This window comes from Loxodonta africana, chromosome 5, assembly GCF_030014295.1.
Source record: "Loxodonta africana isolate mLoxAfr1 chromosome 5, mLoxAfr1.hap2, whole genome shotgun sequence".
In the NCBI taxonomy this organism is placed as follows: domain Eukaryota; kingdom Metazoa; phylum Chordata; class Mammalia; order Proboscidea; family Elephantidae; genus Loxodonta; species Loxodonta africana.
In genome coordinates, this window is record NC_087346.1 from 110,772,126 (window position 1) to 110,791,868 (window position 19,743).

The following is a 19,743-nucleotide window of genomic DNA, read 5'->3' on the forward strand; positions in this document are numbered from 1 at the left end:
CCTCGAGTTGGAATAGTGAAGTATTCTATGGGGACAATGCTTAAAAAACAGAGGAAGCATCAAAAGAAGATGGAAAGAATATGGAGAGTCATTATACCAAAAAGAATTGGTCGATGTTCAACCATTTCAAGAGGTAGCATATGATCAGGAATTGATAGTACTGAAGGAAGAAGTCCAAGCTGCACTGAAGGCATTGGCAAAAAACAAAGCTCCAGGAATTGATGGAATATCGACTGAATTGTTTCAACAAACGGATGCAGCGCTGGAAGTGCTCACTCATCTATGCCAAGAAATACGGAAGACAGCTTCCTGGACAACTGACTGGAAGAGATGCATATTTCTCCCTATTCCCAAGAAAGGTGATCCAACCGAATGTGGAAATTATAGAACAATATCATCAATATCACCCCCAAGGAAGCAAAATTTTGCTGAAGATCGTTCAAAAACGGCTACAGCAGTATATCGACTGGGAACTGCCAGAAATTCAGGCTGGTTTCAGAAGAGGACGTGGAACCAGGGATATCATTGCTGATGTCAGATGGATCCTGGCTGAAAGCAGGTAATACCAGAAGGATGTTTACCTGAGTTTTACCGATTATGCAAAGGCATTTGACCGTGTGGATCATAACAAATCATGGATAACATTGTGAAGAATGGGAATTCCAGAACACGTAATTGTGCTCATGAGGAACCTTTACATAGATCAAGAGGCAGTTGTTCAGACAGAACAAGGGGATAGTGATTGGTTTAAAATCAGGAAAGGTGTGCGTCAGGGTTGTATTCTTTCACCATACCTATTCAATCTGTATGCTAAGCAAATAATCTGAGAAGCTGGACTATATGAAGAAGAACGGGACATCAGGATTGGAGGAAGACTCATTAACAACCTGTGTTATGCAGATGACACAACTTTGCTTGCTGAAAGTGAAGAGGACTTGAAGCACTTACTAATGAAGATCAAAGACCACAGCCCTCAGTATGGATTACACCTCAACATAAAAAAAAAAAAAAAAACAAGAATCCTCAGAAGTGGACCAATAGGCATCATCATGATAAATAGAGAAAAGATTGATTTCATTTTACTTGGATCCACAGTCAACACCCGTGGAGGCACCAGTCAAGAAATAAAAGACGCATTGCATTGGGTAAATCTGCGACAAAGGACCACTTTAAAGTGTTGAATATCAAAGATATTACCTTGAAGACTAAGGTGCACCTAACCCAAGCCATGGTATTTTCAATCGCATCATATGCATGTGAAAGCTGGACAATGAATAAGGAAGACCGAAGAACTGATGCCTTTGAGTTGTGGTGTTCACGAAGAATATTGACTATACCATGGACTGCCAAAAGAACGAACAAATCTGTCTTAGAAAAGGTACAGCCAGAATGCTTCTTAGAGGCATGGATGGCGAGACTGCATCTAACATACTTTGGACATGTTGTCAGGAGGGATCAGTCCCTGGAGAAGGACATCATGCTTCGCAGAGTACAGGGTCAGTGGAAAAGAAGAAGACCCTCGACGAGGTGGATTGACACAGTGGCTGCAACAATGAGCTCAAGCATAGCAATGATTGTAAGGATGGCTCAGGACCAGGCAGTGTTTTGTTCTGTTGTGCATAGGGTCGCTATGAGTCGGAACTGACTCGATGGCACCTAACGACAACAACATGAAAGAACTGTTCATATGACAGTCTTTCAAATTTCGCACCTACCAATAAAGCTGAAGATGATGAAATTGAAGATTTTTACCAACTTTTCCAGTCTGAAATTGATCAAACATGGAATCAAGATGCATTGATAATTACTGGTGGTTGGAATGTGAATGTTGGAAACACGGAAGTGGAATTGGTAGTTGGAAAATATGGTTTTGGTAATAGGAACAACTCGGGAGATCAGCATTGTAGAATTTTTCCAAACCAATGACTTATTCATTGGAAATATCTTTTTTCAACAACATAAACAATGACTATACACAGGGACCTTACCAGATGGAATACACAGGAATCAAAATGACTACATCTGTGGAAAGATATCATCAGTCAGAACAAGGCCGGGGCCAACTGCAGAACAGACCGTGAATTGCTCATATGCAAGCTCAAATTTAAGCTGAAGAAAATTAAAACAAGTTCACAATAGCCAAAGTACAACCTTGATTATATCCTACCTGAATGCAGAGACCATCTCAAGAATTTATTTGATGCAATGAACACTAGTGACTGAAGACCAGATGAGCCAGGGGATGGTATCAAGGCCATCATACATGAAGAAATTAGGAATACCTTTATTTACATTATTTTAAAAACAATTCCTGGATTTCCTGGATCTCTGAAGTTCACCCAGAACTAACTCCTCACAGGAGTCCATCAATCCTGGAGTTGAAAGATATGTCATAAACTAACCTTAAAGAAACCAGTAAATATATGTATAGCAGAATGTAAACAATAGTATAGCCTTTTTACATTAAGGAGAAGAAAAATGGAAAAAATATGAGCAAAAATGAAATATGGCAGTTTAAAACTGCAGCTGATGTAAGCAGCTTCCGGCACTAATGAAGAGTATTATTTGCTTTCAAGTTAGACGGACTTTTGTTTGAGCAAAAAAGTTTGATAGAAACAATTGGGTCTAATATGAGAGGCCTATAGGGCATGATTTGGAAGATTTAAGCAACAAATAAAAAGCTAAACTGATCTGCATAATAATAGCAATGGAGGATGAAGAATTGTTTATAAAAGGACAAGAGAGATGAAGGAGTAGAAAGTGATCCTGCAATATGGTAGACACTGTGAAGTTATGTCAATCAGTGAGGAAATTCCATCAAAGTGCTACTAATGTAGTTGTTGTTAGTTACTGTTGAGTCGATTTCGTATCATGGCAATCCCATACATTACAGGGAAAAACTGCTCTATAGGGTTTTCTTGTCTGTAATCTTAACAAAAGCAGATCTTTAGGTGTTTTCTTCCATCATACAGCTGGCTGGTTTTGAACTGCCAACTTTTAGGGTAGAAGTCTAGCCCAAACTGTTTGTGCCACCTAGGGAGCTAAAAAAAAAAATACTCTTAATAGGTACAGGAATTTTTAATGTTTAATTTTGACTTCATGCTCAAAGCTGGGATTTAATAAATCCTTGAACAATCCAAAGCCTTAAATCGACTCTACCAAATGTAGATGTAGTATGTGAGTGGCATTTAAGAAAGTAAGGAAAAGTATCTGAATTCCAAGCTTAGGTTGGGGAGTAATAGAAAGAAAAGGACAGCTGTGAGGCATGTCACAAGAAATAAATGGAAAGAGCCCAGTTGGAATTAGACAAGTGAGGCCAGAGGTGATAGAGAGAAACAACAGTTACTTCACTCAGCCTGCACCAGGTGGCCTGAAGATGAAAGAAGGGTCTTGGATGTACAAGTGAGTGGGTAAAGAGATTTCAATTTTATTTCAATGTTAAAGGAAAAGTAATCTCAGCAGGCTGGAAGACTTGGGCCCTCTCGAATGACATTTGTGTTTTAGTCAGGAGCTATAATATAGACCTTCTAATTCATAGGCAGCCTCTTTTGTCAGACACCTTCATCTGATTGAACATCATTGGCAGTCAGCCAAAGAGTAGTGTAGGTAGCATCGAAAAGGGGTTTTATTACTTGTCACATGAGTTTGAAGTCTTAGCTGTTCAATTCCTCTTTAACATGATGCATGATTTTAGATTCTTTGCAGTACCTCAGGGGAAAGACATCTAATTCCACACATATCATGACTAATGTAGCATCTCTGGTTAAAATATCAGAATACACTCATTAACAGTGAAGCAATTTCTAAGTTGAACACCTTTCAGAAGGTATTGTACTATAGAACTCTGATTTCCACATGTCAAAGTGCTGTGTTTTTTCCAGATTCATCCACTATTTTCAACAGATTTGTTTGCACTGAGTATATTTTGTCATACATGAGGTTTTTCATAGTTTTAAAAAAAATTTAAGAGTACTCTAAATATGTATATATGTAAAACCATTTAAAATATTAAAAAATTAGCTAGAAGTCTATTTAATATTCAAATATATAACAAGAAAAGAATAAGTAAAATTGTTGTGGTATAGTCATACAGTCATAAAGTGGAACAGCATATGTCAGTATAAAGATTGTGAATAAAAAAGTAAAAATTATACCAACGCTATGGATAAATAATGAAAAGACCAAAACGGATGTCAAAAGAGACTCTGATACTTGCTTTTGAACATAGAGTAGTTAAAGTGAATGGAGGAAATGATGATGTAAAAGAGTTGAACTGAAGATTTCAAACGGATATTCGAGAAGACAGCGTAAGGTATTGTAGTGAAATGTGCAAAGGCCTGAAGTTAGAAAACCAAAAGGGAAGAACACACCCTGTATTTCTCAAGCTGAAAGAACTGAAGAAAAAATTCAAGCCCCTAGTTGTAATACTGAACGATTCTATGGGCAAAATACTGAACTATGCAAAAAAGAAGCATCAAAAGAAGACGGAAGGAATACACCGAGTCACAGTACCAGAAAGAACTGGTTGACAATCAACTATTTCAGGGCGTTGCATATAATCAAGAACTGATGATATTGAAGGAAGAAGTCCAAACTGCACTGAAGGAAACGGTGAAAAACAAGGTTCCAGGAAATGATGGAATACCAATTAAGATGTTTTAACCAACTGATGCAGCGCTGGAAGCACTCACTCATCTATGCCAAGAAATTTGAGAGACAGCATCCTGGCCGACCATCTGGAAGGGATCCATATTTATGCCAATTTCAAAGAAAGGTGATCCAACAGAATGAGGAAATTATCAAAAAATATCATTAAGATCACAGGCAAGTAAAATTTTGCTGAAAATAATTCCAACACAGTTGCAGCAGTACGTGGACAGGGAACTGTCAGAAATTCCAGCCAGATTCAGAAGAGGATGTGGAATGAGGGATATCATTGCTGATGTCAGAGGGATCTTGATTGAAACCAGAGAATAATAGAAAGATGTTTACCCCTGTTTTATTGACTATGCAAAGGCACTCAACTGTGTGGATTGTAACAAATTGTGGGTAACAGTGTGAAGAATGAAAATTCCAGAACACTTAATTGTGCTCCTGCAGAACCTATACATAGACCAAGAGGCAGTTGTTTGAACAGAACAAGGGAATACTGTGTGGTTTAAAATGAAGAAAGGTGTGTTTCAAGGTTATATTCTTTCACCAGACTTACCCAATCTTTATGCTGATTAAATAATCTGAGAAACTGAACTATGTGAAAATGACGGTGGCATCAGGATTGGAGGAAGACCCATTAACAACCTGTGTAACGCAGATTACACAATCTTGCTTGCTGAAAGCAGAGAACGCGAAGCACTTGCTGATGAAGATAAAAGACCACAGCCTTCAATATGGACTACACCTCAACATAAAGAAAACAAAAATCCTCACAATTGGACCGATAAGTCACATCATGATAAATGGAGAAAAGATTGTCAAGGACTTCATTTTACTTGGATCCACAATCATTGCCCATGGAAGCAGCAGTCAAGAAATCAAAGGATGTATTACACTGGACAGCTCTGCTACAAAAGACTTCTTTAAAGTGTTGAAAAGCAAAGATGTCACTTTGAGGACTAAGTTGCGCCTGATCCAGGCCATGATATTTTCAATCACCTCATATGCATGTGAAAGCTGGACAATGAATAACGAAGTCTGAAGAACTGATGCATTTGAATCATCATGTTGATGAAGAATATTGAATATTCCATGCACTTCCAGAAGAACGAACAAATCTGTCTTGGAAGAAATACAGCCAAAATGCTCACTAGAAGCAAGGATGGTAAGACTTCGCCTCACATATTTTGTACATGTTATTAGGAGGGACCAGTCCCTGGAGAAGGACATCGTGTTTGATGAGGTAGAGGGTCAGCAAAAGAGAGGAAGATCCTTGACAAGATGGATTTACACAGTAGCTGCAACAACTGGCTCAAACATGGTAATGATTGTGAGGATGGTGCAGGACCTGGCAGTGTTTCGTTCTCATAGAGTTACTATGAGTTGGAACTGCTTCAGTGGTAGCTAATAACAACATATGTATGGATGTTTCCTTAATTTGTTTCTAAGAAGCATACTGGCTGTACTTCTTCCAAGACATATTTGTTCCTTCTTCCAGCAGCCCATGGTATATTCGATATTCTTCACCAACACCATATTTCAAAGGTAGCAATTATTGTTCAGTCTTCCTTGTTCATTGTCCAGCTTTCCCATGTATATGAGGCAATTGACAGTATCATGGCTTGGGTCAGCCACACCTTAGTCCTCAAAATGACAACTTTGCTTTTCAATGCTTTGAAGAGGTCTTCTGTGGTAGAGTTGCCTAATGCAATATATTATTTGATTTCTTGACTACTGCTCTCGTGGGCATTGATTGTAGACCCAGGTAAAATGAAATCCTTGACAATATCAGACTTTTCTTCATTTATCATGTTGTTGCTTATTGGTTCAGTTGTGAGGATTTATGTTTTCTTTATACTGAGGTGTAATCCATGATGAAAGCTGTAGTCTTCGATCCTCAGCAGTAACTGCTTCAAGTCCTCTTCACTTTCAACAAGCAAGGTTGTGTCATCTGCATATCACAGGTTGTTAATGAGTCTGCCTTCAATCCTGTGTTCTTCTTCATGTAGTCCAGTTTCTCAGATTATTTGCTCAGCATACAGATTGAATAAGTATGGTCAAAGGATACAACCATGACACATACCTTTCCTGATTTTAAACCATGCAGTATCCCCTTATTCTTTTCAGATGCCTGCTTCTTGGTCTATGAACAGGATCCTCATGAGTACGATTTAGTGTTCTGGAATTCCCATTCTTTGCAATGTTATTCATAATTTGTTATGGTCCACACAGTTGAATGCATTTTTATAGTCAATAAAACACAGGTAAACATCTTTCTGGTATTCTTTGCTTTCAGCCAAGAAACATCTGACATCAGCAACCATGTGTCTCGTTTCACATCCTCTTCTGTATCTGGCTTGAATTTCTGGCAGTTCCCTGTTGATGTATGGCTGCAACCATTTTTGAATTATCTTCAGCAAAACTTTACCTGGGTGTGATATTAATGATATTGTTCAATAATTTTCACATTCTGTTGGATCACTTTCTTTTGAATAGGCACAAATATGGATCTCTTCCAGTAGGTTGGCCAGGTATCTTTCTTTCAAATTCTTGGCATAGATGAGTGAGTGCTTCCAGCATTGCATCAGTTTGTTGAAACGTCTCTATTGGTATTCTTACAATTCCTGGAGACTTGTTTCTCACCAATCCTTTCAGTGCAACTTTAGACTTCTTTCTTCAATACCATTGGTTTTTGATCATGTACTACCCCCTGAAATGGTTGTATCTTTAGCAGTTCTTTTTGATACAGTGTCTCTTCTGAAGCTTTCTGGGTCATTCAATATTTTGCCCATGGAATCCTTCAAAAATGCAACTTGAGTCTTGAATTTTTCCTTCAGTTCTTTCAGCTTGAGAAATGCCAAATGTGTTCTTCCTTTTGATTTTCTAACTCCAGGTATTTGCCCATTTCATTATAATTTATTTACTTTGTCTTCTCCAGCAGCCCTTTGAAATCTACTGTTGTTATCATTTCTTCTATTCGCTTTAGCTATTTGATATTCAAAAGCAAGTTTCAGAGTCTTTTCTGATATCCGTTGTCGTTTTTTCTTTCTTTCCTTTTTTTTTTAATGATCTTTTTCTTTCTTCATGTATGATGTCCTTGATATCATCCCACAACTCCTGTGTTCTTTGTCATTAGTGTTCAATGCACAAATCTATTCTTGAGACCGTCTCTGAATTCAAGTGAGATACATTCAAAGTCATGCATTAGCGCTTATGGACTTCTTTTAATTTTTTTCAGCTTCATCTTGAACTTGCATATGAGCAATTGAAGGTCTGTTCCACAGTTGGCCCGGGGCTTGTTCTCACTGATGATACTTAGTTTCTCCTTTTCACAGATGTACTTGACTTGATTCCTGTGTATTCCATATGGAGTTGTTGTTGTTGTTAGGTGCTATTGAGTCGGTTCTGACTCAGAGTGACCCTATGCACAACAGAACGAAACACTGCCTGGTCCTGAGCCATCCTTACAATCGTTGTTATGCTTGAGCTCATTGTTGCAGCCACTGTGTCAATCTACCTTGTTGAGGGTCTTCCTCTTTTCCGCTGACCCCGTACTCTGCCAAGCATGTTGTCCTTCTCCAGGGACTGATCCCTCCTGACAACATGTCCAAAGTATATAAGACAGAGTCTCGCCATCCTTGCCACTAAGGAGCATTCTGGCTGTACTTCTTCTAAGGCAGATTTGTTCATTCTTTTGGCAGTCCATGGCGTATTCAATATTCTTCGCCAACACCACAATTCAAAGGTGTCAATTTTTCTTCAGCCTTCCTTATTCATTGTCCAGCTTTCACATGCATATTATGCGATTGAAAATACCATGGCTTGGGCCAGGCACACCTTAGTCTTCAGGGTGACATCTTTGCTCTTCAACACTCCAAAGAGGTCCTTTGAAGAAGATTTACCCAATGCAATGTGTCTTTTGATTTCTTGGCTGCTGCTTCCATGGCTGTTGATTGTGGATCCAAGTAAAATGAAATCCTTCACAAGTTCAATCTTTTCTCCATTTATCATGATGGTGCTCATTGGTCCAGTTGTGAGGATTTTTGTTTTCTTTGTGTTGAGGTGTAATCCATACTGAAGGCCATGGTCTCTGATCTTCATTAGTAAGTGCTTCAAGTCCTCTTCACTTTCAGCAAGCAATGTTGTGTCATCTGCATAACACAGGTTGTTATTGAATCTTCCTCCAATCCTGATGTCCCGTTCCTCTTCATATAGTCCAGGTTCTCGGATTATTTGCTCAGCATACAGATTGAATAGGTATGGTGAAAGAATACAACCCTGACGCACACCTTTCCTGACTTTAAACCAATCACTATCCCCTTGTTCTGTCTGAACAACTGCCTCTTGATCTATGTAAAGGTTCCTCATGAGCACAATTGCATGTTCTGGAATTCCCATTCTTCACAATGTTATCCATGATTTGTTATGATCCACACGGTCAAATGCCTTTGCGTAATCGGTAAAACTCAGGTAAACATCCTTCTGGTATTACCTGCTTTCAGCCAGGATCCATCTGACATCAACAATGATATCCCTGGTTCCACGTCCTCTTCTGAAACCAGCCTGAATTTCTGGCAGTTCCCAGTCGATATACTGCTGCAGCCATTTTTGAATGATCTTCAGCAAAATTTTGCTTGCGTGTGATATTAATGATATTGTTCTATAATTTCCACATTTGGTTGGATTGCCTTTCTTGGGGATAGGCATAAATTTGGATCTTTTCCAGTCAGTTGTCCAGGAAGCTGCCGTCCATATTTCTTGGCATAGACGAGTGAGCACCTCCAGTGCTGCATCTGTTTGTTGAAACATCTCAATTGATATTCCATCAATTCCTGGAGCTTTGTTTTTCGCCAATGCCTTCAGAGCAGCTTGGGCTTCTTCCTTCAGTACCATCAGTTCCTGATCACTTGAAATGATTGAATATCAACTAATTCTTTTTGGTATAATTACTTTGTGTATTCCTTCCATCTTCTTTTGATGCTTCCTGTGTTTAATATTTTCCCCATGGACTCCTTCACTATTGCAACTCAAGGCTTGAATATTTTCTTCAGTTCCTTCAGCTTGAGAAATGCCGAGTGTGTTCTTCCCTTTTGGTTTTCCATCTCCAACTCTTTGCACAGGTCATTATAATACTTTACTTTGTCTTCTCAAGCCACCCTTTGAAATCTTCTGTTCAGTTCTTTTACTTCATCAATTCTTCCTTTTGGTTTAGCCTCCACGTTCGAGACCAAGTTTCAGAGTCTCCTCTGACATCCGTCTTGGCCTTTTCTTTCTTTCCTGTCTTTTCAATGACCTCTTGCTTTCTTCATGTATGATGTCCTTGCACAACTCACCTGGTCTTCAGTCACTAGTGTTCAATGCATCAAATCTATTCTTGAGATGGTCTCTAAATTCAGGTGGGATATACCCAAGGTCATATTTTGGCTCTTGTGGACTTGCTCTGATTTTCTTCAGTTTCACCTTGAACTTGCATATGAGCAATTGATGGTCTGTTCCATCAGTCTGTTCCGACTGATGATATTGAGCTTTTCCATCATCTGTTTCCACAGATGTAGTCAATTTGATTTCTTTGTGTTCTGTCTGATGAGGTTCATGTGTATAGTCACCATTTATGTTGTTAAAAAAAGATATTTGCAATGAAGAAGTAATTAGTCTTGCAAAATTCTGTCATTCCATCTTCGGCATTGTTTCTATCACCAAGGCCATATTTTCTAATGACTGATCCTTCTTCTTTGTTTCCAACTTTCCCGTTCCAATCGCTAGCAACTATCAATGCATCTTGATTGCATGTTCAATCAGTTTCAGACTGTAGCAGCTGATAAAAATTTTCTATTTCTTCATCTTTGGCCCTAGTGGTTGGTGTGTAAATTTGAATAATAGTCATATTAACTGGTCTTCCTTGTAGGCGTACAGATATTATCCGCTCACTGACAGCTTTTTACTTCAGGATAGATCTTGAAATTCCTTTTTGACAATGAATGTGATGCCACTCTTCTTAATTTTGTCATTTTCCACAGTAGGTCATTTGATCGTCTGATTCAGAATGGCCAATACCAGCCTATTTCATCTCACTAATGCCTAGCATATCAATCTTCAACATTCCATTTCATTTTTGACAGCTTCCAATATTCCTAGATTCATTCTTTGTACATTCCATGTTCTGATTAACAATGGATGCTTACAGCTCTTTCTTCTAATTTTGAGTCGTGCCACATCAGGAAATGGAGGCCCAAAGTCTTTACTCCATCTCTGTCACTAAGGTCCATTCTACTTTGGAGAGACAGCTGTTCTCCAGTCATATTTTGAGTGCATTCCAGCCTGAGGGACTCATCTTCTGGCACTATATCAGACAGTGTTCTGCTGTAATCCATAAGACCTTCACTGGCTAATTTTTTTTTGAAGTAGATAGCCAGATCCTTCTTCCTAAACTATTTTAGCCTGGGAGCTTTGCTGAAACCTCTCCACCATGGGTGACCCTGCTGGTATGTGAAATACCAGTTGTGTAGCTTCCTGCATCACATCAACATGGAAGCCACCACAGTGACAGATAAGTATTTACTCATGTCTTCAATAGAAATACTTTATGCTTTAAAAAAAATATGTTTTCGCTTATACTATATAATTTTAAAGGCAGGTTACACATGGTTTTCTAGTCAGGAAGTCTTTTAAAAATAAGATTTGTCTTAGTTATCTTGTTCTCCTATAACAGAAATACCAGAAGTGGATGGCTTTAACAAAGAGAATTTTATTTCTTCACAGTAAAGTGGCTGAAAATGCAAATTCAGGGTATCAGTTCCAGGGGAAGGCGTTTTCTCTCCATCAGCCTTCTCATCAATCTTCCCCCAGACTAGGAGCTTCTCTGCACAGAGAATCCTCATCTGAAGGATGTGCTCTCCTTCTGAGACTGCTTTCTCAGTGGTATGAGGTTCCCCGTCCCTCTGCTCACTTCTCTCTTTATATCTCAAGAGATTACCTCAAGACACAATCCAGTCTTATAGATTGAGTCCTGCCTCACTAACACAACTGCCACTCATCCTCCCTCATTAACATCATAGAGGCAGGATTTACAACATATAGGAAAATCACACAATACCGGGAATCATGGCTCAGTCAAATTGATAACAACCTTTTTGGGGGGACATGATTCAATCCATGATGATGATGTTGTTTATTGGTTCAGTTGTGAGGATTTTTGTTCTTTATGTTGAGGAGTAATTCATAATGAAGCCTGTGGTCTTTGGTCTTCATCAGTAAGTGCTTCAAGCTCTCTTCATTTTCAGCAAGCAAGGTTGTGTCATCTGCATATCACAGATTTTTAATGAGTCTTCAGCCAATCCAGATGCCATGTTCTTCTTCATATAGTCCAGCTTCTTGGATTATTTGCTCAGTATACAGATTGAATAGGTATGGTGAAAGGATACAACCCTGATGCAAACATTTCCTGACTTTGAACTACGTGGTATCCCCTTGTTCTGTTCGAACGATTGCCTCTTGATCTATGTACTGGTTCCTCAGGAGCACAATTAAGTGTTCTGGAATTCCCGTTCTTCTCAATATTACTCATAATTTGTTGTGATCCCCACAGCCAATAAAACTTTGCATAGTCAATAAAACTCAGGTAAACATTTTTCTGGTATTCTCTGCTTTCAGCCAGGATCCATCTGACATCAACAATGATATCCCTTATTCCACGTCCTCTTCTGAATTAAGCTTGAATTTCTGGCAGTTCCCTGTTGTTCAATGCTGCAGCCACTTTTGAATGATCTTCAGCAAAATTTTACTTGCCTGTGATATTAATGATTTTTTTTTTTTTTAAATAATTTCTGCATTTGGTTGAATCTACTTTCTTTGGAATAGGCATAAATGTGGATCTATTCCAGTCAGTTGGCCAGGTAGTTGTCTTGAAAATTTCTTAGCATAGATGAGAGAGCACTTCCAGAGTTGCATCCATTCCTTCAAACATCTCAGTTGGTATTCCATCAATTCCTGGAGCCTTGTTTTTTGCTAATGTCTTCAGTGCAGCTTGGAACTCTTCCTTCAGTACCATCAATCAGTTCCTGATTATGTGCTACCTCCTGAAATGGCTCTTTTTCGTATAGTGACTCTGTGTATTTCTTTAATATTTTGCTGTAGAATCCTTCAACATTTCAACTAGAGGCTTGAATTTTTTCTTCAGTTCTTTTAGCTTGAGAAATGCTGAGTGTGTTCTTGCCTTTTGATTTTCTATCTCCAGGTCTTTCCACGTGTCATTATCATACTTTGTCTTCTCAAGCCACCCTTTGAAATCTTATGTTCAGCTCTTTTGCTACATCATTTCTTCCATTTTCTTTAGCTACTCAGTATTCAAAAGCAAGATTCAGAGTCTCTTCTGACACTAATTTTGGTCTTTTCTTCCTTTCCTGTCTTTTTAATGACCTCTTGCTTTCTTCATGTATGATGTCCTTGATGTCATTCCATAATTTGTCTAATCTTCTGTCATTAGCAGTCAGTGTGTCAAATCTCTTCTTGAGATGGTTTCTAAATTCAAGTGTGATACACTCAAAGTCATACTTTGCCTCTCCTGGACTTGTTCTATTGAGCTTCTCCATCACCAGTCAGAACAAAGCCAGAGGCCAAGTGCGGAACAGACCATGGATTGCTCATATGCAAGTTCAAGTCAAAGCTGGAGAAAATTAGAACAAGTCTGTGAGAGCCAAAGTACAACTTTGAGTCGATTTGATTCCTGTGTATACCATCTGGCAAGGTCCATGTGTACAGCACCCTTTATATTGTTGTAAAAAGGTATTTGCAAAGAAGTCATTGGTCTTGCAAAATTCTTATCATGTGATCTCCAGCATTGTTTCTATCATCAAGGCAATATTTTTCAACTATGACTCCTTCTTTTCTGTTTCCAACTTTCCCATTCCAATCTCCAGTGATTGTCAATGCATCCTGATTGTATGTTTCATCAATTTCAGACTGCAGACATTGGTAAAACTCTTCAATTTAGGGCTAATAAGGCATGGTAATTTTCCAGTTTTATTAACTTAATCGATTTACTTATGTGTGTGTAATCCATTTTATTATGTATTTACATATATATATATATACACACATATATATATATATACCATTGAGGTATTTTTCTTTTCTTTTTTAAATTTGAACATTCTTCTAATTTATTAGTTAAATTTGACATCTGTGCTGCAAATGTAGTTTCTCTATTAGTTTTCTGTTCTGTGTAACAAATTACTGCACACTTACACACATTTGTTATCGCAGTTTTCATGTGCCAAGAGTCAGATCTGGGCTTAGCTGGGTCCTCAGATCAAGATTTCATAATCAAGTTGGCAGCCAGAACTCTGTTTCTTCCCATGGCTCCACTTTAAATCTCACATGATTGTTGGCAGAATCCCCGTCATTTCAGTTGTAAGATTGAGGACCCATTTTCTTGTTGGTTGTTCCTAGATGCCAATCTCAGGTTCTAGAGGCCACCCGTAGTCCCCTACCATGTGACCTTCTCACAGGTGCTCTCACAACATTAGAGCTTAATTCTCAAGGCAAAAGGATAATATCTGCAGCTCTGTGTCTCTTTTTTAGGGAAGGCTTGGATGTATTTTTAAAGGGCTCACATTAGTAGATCAGGCTTACACGGGATAACCTCCCTTTTGATTGACTTAAAGTTAACCAACTAGTGACCTTAAGTACATCTTGAAAATCTATTTCTTTTCCATAGTTTCTTGGTTAGAAGCAAGTTACAGGTTCCTTCCACACTCAAGGGGGGAGATTACATGTACTTGTGGATATCGGGGAATGGGAATGTTGAGGCTCATCTTAGAATTATTCCTATCAGTTTCTCTAGTGTGGTTCGCATTTTTTTTTTTTTTAATTGTGCTTTAGGTGAATGTTTACAGAGCAAATTAGTTTGCCATTCAATAATTTGTACATAAAGTGTTTTGTGACCTTGGTTTCGTTCTTCGCAATGTGTCAGCATTCTCCCCATTTCTGCCTCAGTTTCCCCATTTTCTTTCATCCCAATTTTTTACCCCTTCCTCCCTTCTCAACTTTGCTTTTGGGAAGATAATGCCCTTTTGATCTCCTGTATTTGATTGTTCTAAGGAGTAAGTTCCCCTTGGGTGTTATGGTTTAACTCATGTACTTGTCTATTGTTTGGCTGGCATGTGGTCTCCCAGAATGGCTTCATTGCCAGGTCAGAAGGGTGTCTTAGGACCATAGGTGATGTTTATATTTTGAATCTGCATATGATAGCTTTGCTATAGATATTTTTAAAATTTAGGTACTCAATTTTATCAGTCATCCTCTTTCAGTAAAACTTTCCGCATTCTAATATTATGAAAACAGAATACATGGCTAGCATTTTCTTCAAGTGTTTTTACAAGTGTTTTGTTTCTTCTTACTTGTCTTCTCTTTTTATTTTATTTGCTGTTAATTCTTTGACACATATGGAATTTTTTGTGTGTGCCGTTGTTAAATGGTCTGACTTAGAGATCTTGCTAGTTTTTCCAATACTATTTTTGGGATATTCTGTTTTTGAAATACTAATTTTAAATGCCACATTTGTCATTTAAAAATTTTTTTGATCAGTTGATTTCCTTACTAAAACCTAAATTGTATTTTAGGAATCTATCTTTTCTTGCACCAGAACAAAATCCTTTTTAATTCTGTGGCATTATATGCACATCCCACTCTCTTGGAGGAATGGTGTCCCCTTGTCTCTTTTATTTTCTTCAGAATTTTCTTGGGTGTTTTCAAATGTTTATTTTCCATATATATTTCAAAAATAGTTACCCTAAATAAAAATGCTGTTGATAATTTTATTTTGATCATAATATTACATAGAATTTCAGGAAGAATTGGGGCTACAGCAATATTGTCCATTTATCAAAGAATAAAAGATTCATATCAGTTAACACTTTTATGTCTTACAGTAGATTTGTTTTTAGAGGTCTTTATATATTTTTATATGAAACAAATGTCTTTATTTTCTGCCTTGATTTTACAAATAAGAGATCTTATTTTCTTATATTTTCTAGTTTATCATTTCCATGTATTTCCATAAAATAACTTTGTGACTAGTCTAGTCTCATTATAGACATCTCTTACTGTTAATCATTTTTCGTTAATTATCTTGAATTTTTCAAGTATTTAATCAAATAAACTGGAAGTAATAATTTTTTGTCTTTTTTTTCCTATTTTATTCCTCCTTATTTTTCTCTTGACAAATGACATTGGGAAGCGTATTAAATATTGATAGTGATAGTGAGTATTCTTGACATGTTCTTATTTTATGGTGGATATTCCAATTTGCTACCAAAAAGCATTATGCTGGAAATTAAATTGAAAATTATATATTACAAAATCAAAGAAATAACCATTTCATCTATTTTAATAATCACTTTCTTGGTTGAGGTATATTATTTTTAAAATACTTCTTCATTCTAATAATATAGTAACTTTTTGCACCAGTATTGTAGAAAAGATATTATCATTTCATTAATATTTTACATATTTTTATTAAAAAGTTATGCCAACTTTTTATAACTTTTCATAAAATTCTATAATCTAAAAAATTTCTTTGTCACTTTATACTCTGAAACACTGTATTGGCACTAGAATTCTGTGAATCTGAGTGCTTGTGCAAGCTCTCTTATTTTCATCTATTTTTTGTTAAACAGAAACATCTGTTGAGATTACTTATATCTAGTGATTTTATGTCTGATTAATTTATGCTCTTACCTTTATTATTTTCTTCTCTTTTAGCTTTCTTTCTTACTATTTTCAAACTTGTTAAGTGAGATGTTTTACTCATGTAATATTAACTAAAAATGATAGTATTTTTTGATCCTAATTTTTTTTTCAATTAAACTTTCTTTAGGTATATTTTACATATTACAAGGTTCACTCATTTTAAGTATACATAATCAATGACTAGTAAGTTTGCCATGTTATACCACCATCACCATAAATAAGTTTTAGGATATTTCATCTTCCCAATATAATATTATCTTTTTGTTAAAAAGAGAAAATAGGAGCATTTAAGTCTACAAATTTTCCTCTGTTCTGTTTAGTCTTACTATATAATTTCTATTGCTTAATGTTTTCATCGTCAGTACTTTACAGTTTTAGTTTTCATTTTTTTATTGACCCAAAATTTTTTTATTAAGAGAAAGCTATGTACTTTGGATTTTGTTTAATATTTGTTACATTAACTCCTACTTTCATTTTACTGTGTTGTATTATCCAGTCTTCTAGAATACCATTGTCTTCTGGTCTATTTCCTCCCTCTCTTGATGCTTTTTTTAGGTTTTAGTGTTACCCTTCCTCGGTTCTTCTTTTATATGATTTGCTTCCTTAATAATTTATTCTTTTCCTTGGGTAACATTCATCTGAAAGGCTTAATTACTATTTCTTTGTTGATGGCTTCATATCTATATATCCACCACATATCTCTTGCCAAGCTTCCCAAATTTATCCAACTGCATTGGAATACCTCCCTTGGAATAACTTATAGACACCTGAATGTTCAGAATAGACTTCATTGACTTCTGCACCTTGTCTCCTAACATACTTTTGCCTATTTGAAACAAATGAGTTATAAAATACTAATTTAATTACATACATTTCAAGGCCGGTCATGATATGTTCTAGGCTTACAGTTCTATAGGTTTGAAATGTGCTCTTCCTTGCCCCTCTTTCTTCTTCATTCATTTCACCCTTCCTCCAACCCATGGTCAGTTCTCTTCATTCAGGTAGACTTTATAGTGTAACTGTTAAAGGTGTGAACTCTGGCACCAGACCAACGTGGTTCACATCTGATTTAACTACTCAGCTATGTGGCTTTGAGTTTTTCTGTAAATTTAATTCCCCCTGCCTCATAATATAGTATATTCATTATAGGGTTGTTATGGTGATATAAGCATAACCATGTAACACAGTGGTGCCGGCAAAGAGTAAGAACACCAAATGTTTGCTCTCATTATTTTAGGTCTAAAATCATTGATCTCCTGTAACAAAATCCGAAAGCTTTGGAAACAAAAAGATTTTTGGAAATTTTTTGCAAGCAAATTAGACCCAACCTGACCTGTGCTCATTTGGAGGCAATATCTGACCTGAACTAAAGTCAGATCATTATATTACTTACTAAAGTGAATATTTGCATTTCTCTTCAGAAACAGTAATGTTTTAAATAATGTAGTGCTGCTCCAAACCCCACTAAAAGTGTAACATAATATACTATATATGCACCATATTACCTTTCTAAAATGTAAAAAATTCTGAAGTCTGAAAAATATCTCCAAGATTTCAGAAAAGGGCCCATTGTCTTAGTTATCTAGTGCTATTACAAAAATACCACAAGTGGATGGCTTTAACAAACAGAAATTTATTCTCTCATAGTCTAGAAGGCTAGAAGCCCAAATTCAGAATGCCAGCTCCAGGGGAATTTTTTCTCTTTCTGTCAATTCTGGGGGAAAGTCTTTGTCATCAATCTTCCCTTGGTCTTGGAGCTTCTAAGTGCAGAGACTCTGGATCCAGAGGATGCACTCTGCTCCAAGCTCATCTTTCTTGGTGGTATGAGGTCCCTCTCCTCTGTGCTTACTTCTCTCTTTTTTATCTTTTATGACTCAAGATATGACCTAGTCCTGTAGATTGTGCCCTGCCTCATTAACATAGAGGTTAGGATTTAAGACACATAGGATAATTACATCAGATAACAAAATGGAGGACAACCACACAATACTGGGAATCATGGCCTAACCAAGTTGACACACATTTTTGGGGCACTAAAGTCAATCCTTCAATTTATAACAACCATGAACTGTATTACACTTTAGACTCTAGCTTCAATATCACCTCCTTTGGAAACTTTTCCTAAATTCCCAAATTCATTTAGCAATATCTCTCAGATGCTGCAATTGTGCCTGAAGTTCATTCCATCATAGTACTTTCTGAACTATTACATTTACCCTTAGGTGTGTGTTCTCATACCCAAAATAATATCTGACATATTGCAGATGCTCAGTAATGATTTATTACAGAGTATATAAATAAATATAAATAAATGTATTTGTGAGAACTTCCTTACACCAGAATAAAGTCTTATTAACATTAACATTAGTGTTTATTTAGTGCTTCATTGTTGCTGTTGTTAAGTGCTGTCAAAGTGAACCTAGGTGACAGAGTAGAACTTCCTTCTAGGGCTTTCTAGGCTGTAAACTTTACAGGAGCAGATGTTCTGCAGCTGGATAGGTTCAAACCACTGATCTTTCATTTAGCAGCCAAGTGCTTAACTGTTGCATCATCAGAGGCTCCTTATTTAGTGCTTTAAAACAAACCAAACCCATTGCTGTCAGAGTTGATTCTGACTTTTAGTGACCCTGTACGACAGAGTAGAACTGCGCTATAGTACTTCCAAGGCTGTAATCTTTATGGAAGCACACTGCCACATCTGTCTCCTGTGGAGCAGCTGGTGGGTTTAAACTGCAAACCTTTCAGTTAGCAGCTCAGTGCTTAACCACTGCGCCACCAGGTCTCCTTATTTAATGACTTAAGTGATGTTAGAATTGCAACAATGTGTGAGACACAGAAACTGCCTTTGAGGCAGTTGTAGCTTAGTGGTTGAGACAAGAATATTGTCATTTGATTCAATTTGAAGAGGTTCATGCTCTGATAGAGAAATTTATAGGGTGTTATGAGTGCTTTGACTAAGCACTTTCAGGTTTTGGGAATATTTCCTAGAAAAAGAGATGTTGAGCTCAGCGTTTAAAGTAGAATAATTGTTAGCTCTACAAAGAAAGCACTTTCTATGCAGATAGAGCTAATGAGCAAAGGCACTGAAGCTTGAACCTGTAAAATAAGTGAGCAATCATAACAGGGCTTTGAACCATAACTGCCAACATAAATGAGGGCAGTGTATGCATTGCATAGCAACCAAATCTGTTGCTTCTTGGGTTTTGATCTGAGTAGGAAACAAACAGCAGTTATCCATTCAAAGATGATGGCAGACCACACTGCTTTACATGTGTTGTTCTCCACAGTCCTACCAATAATTCAGTCTCTTGCATCAACTCTGAAAATTTCAAGAGCCTGATG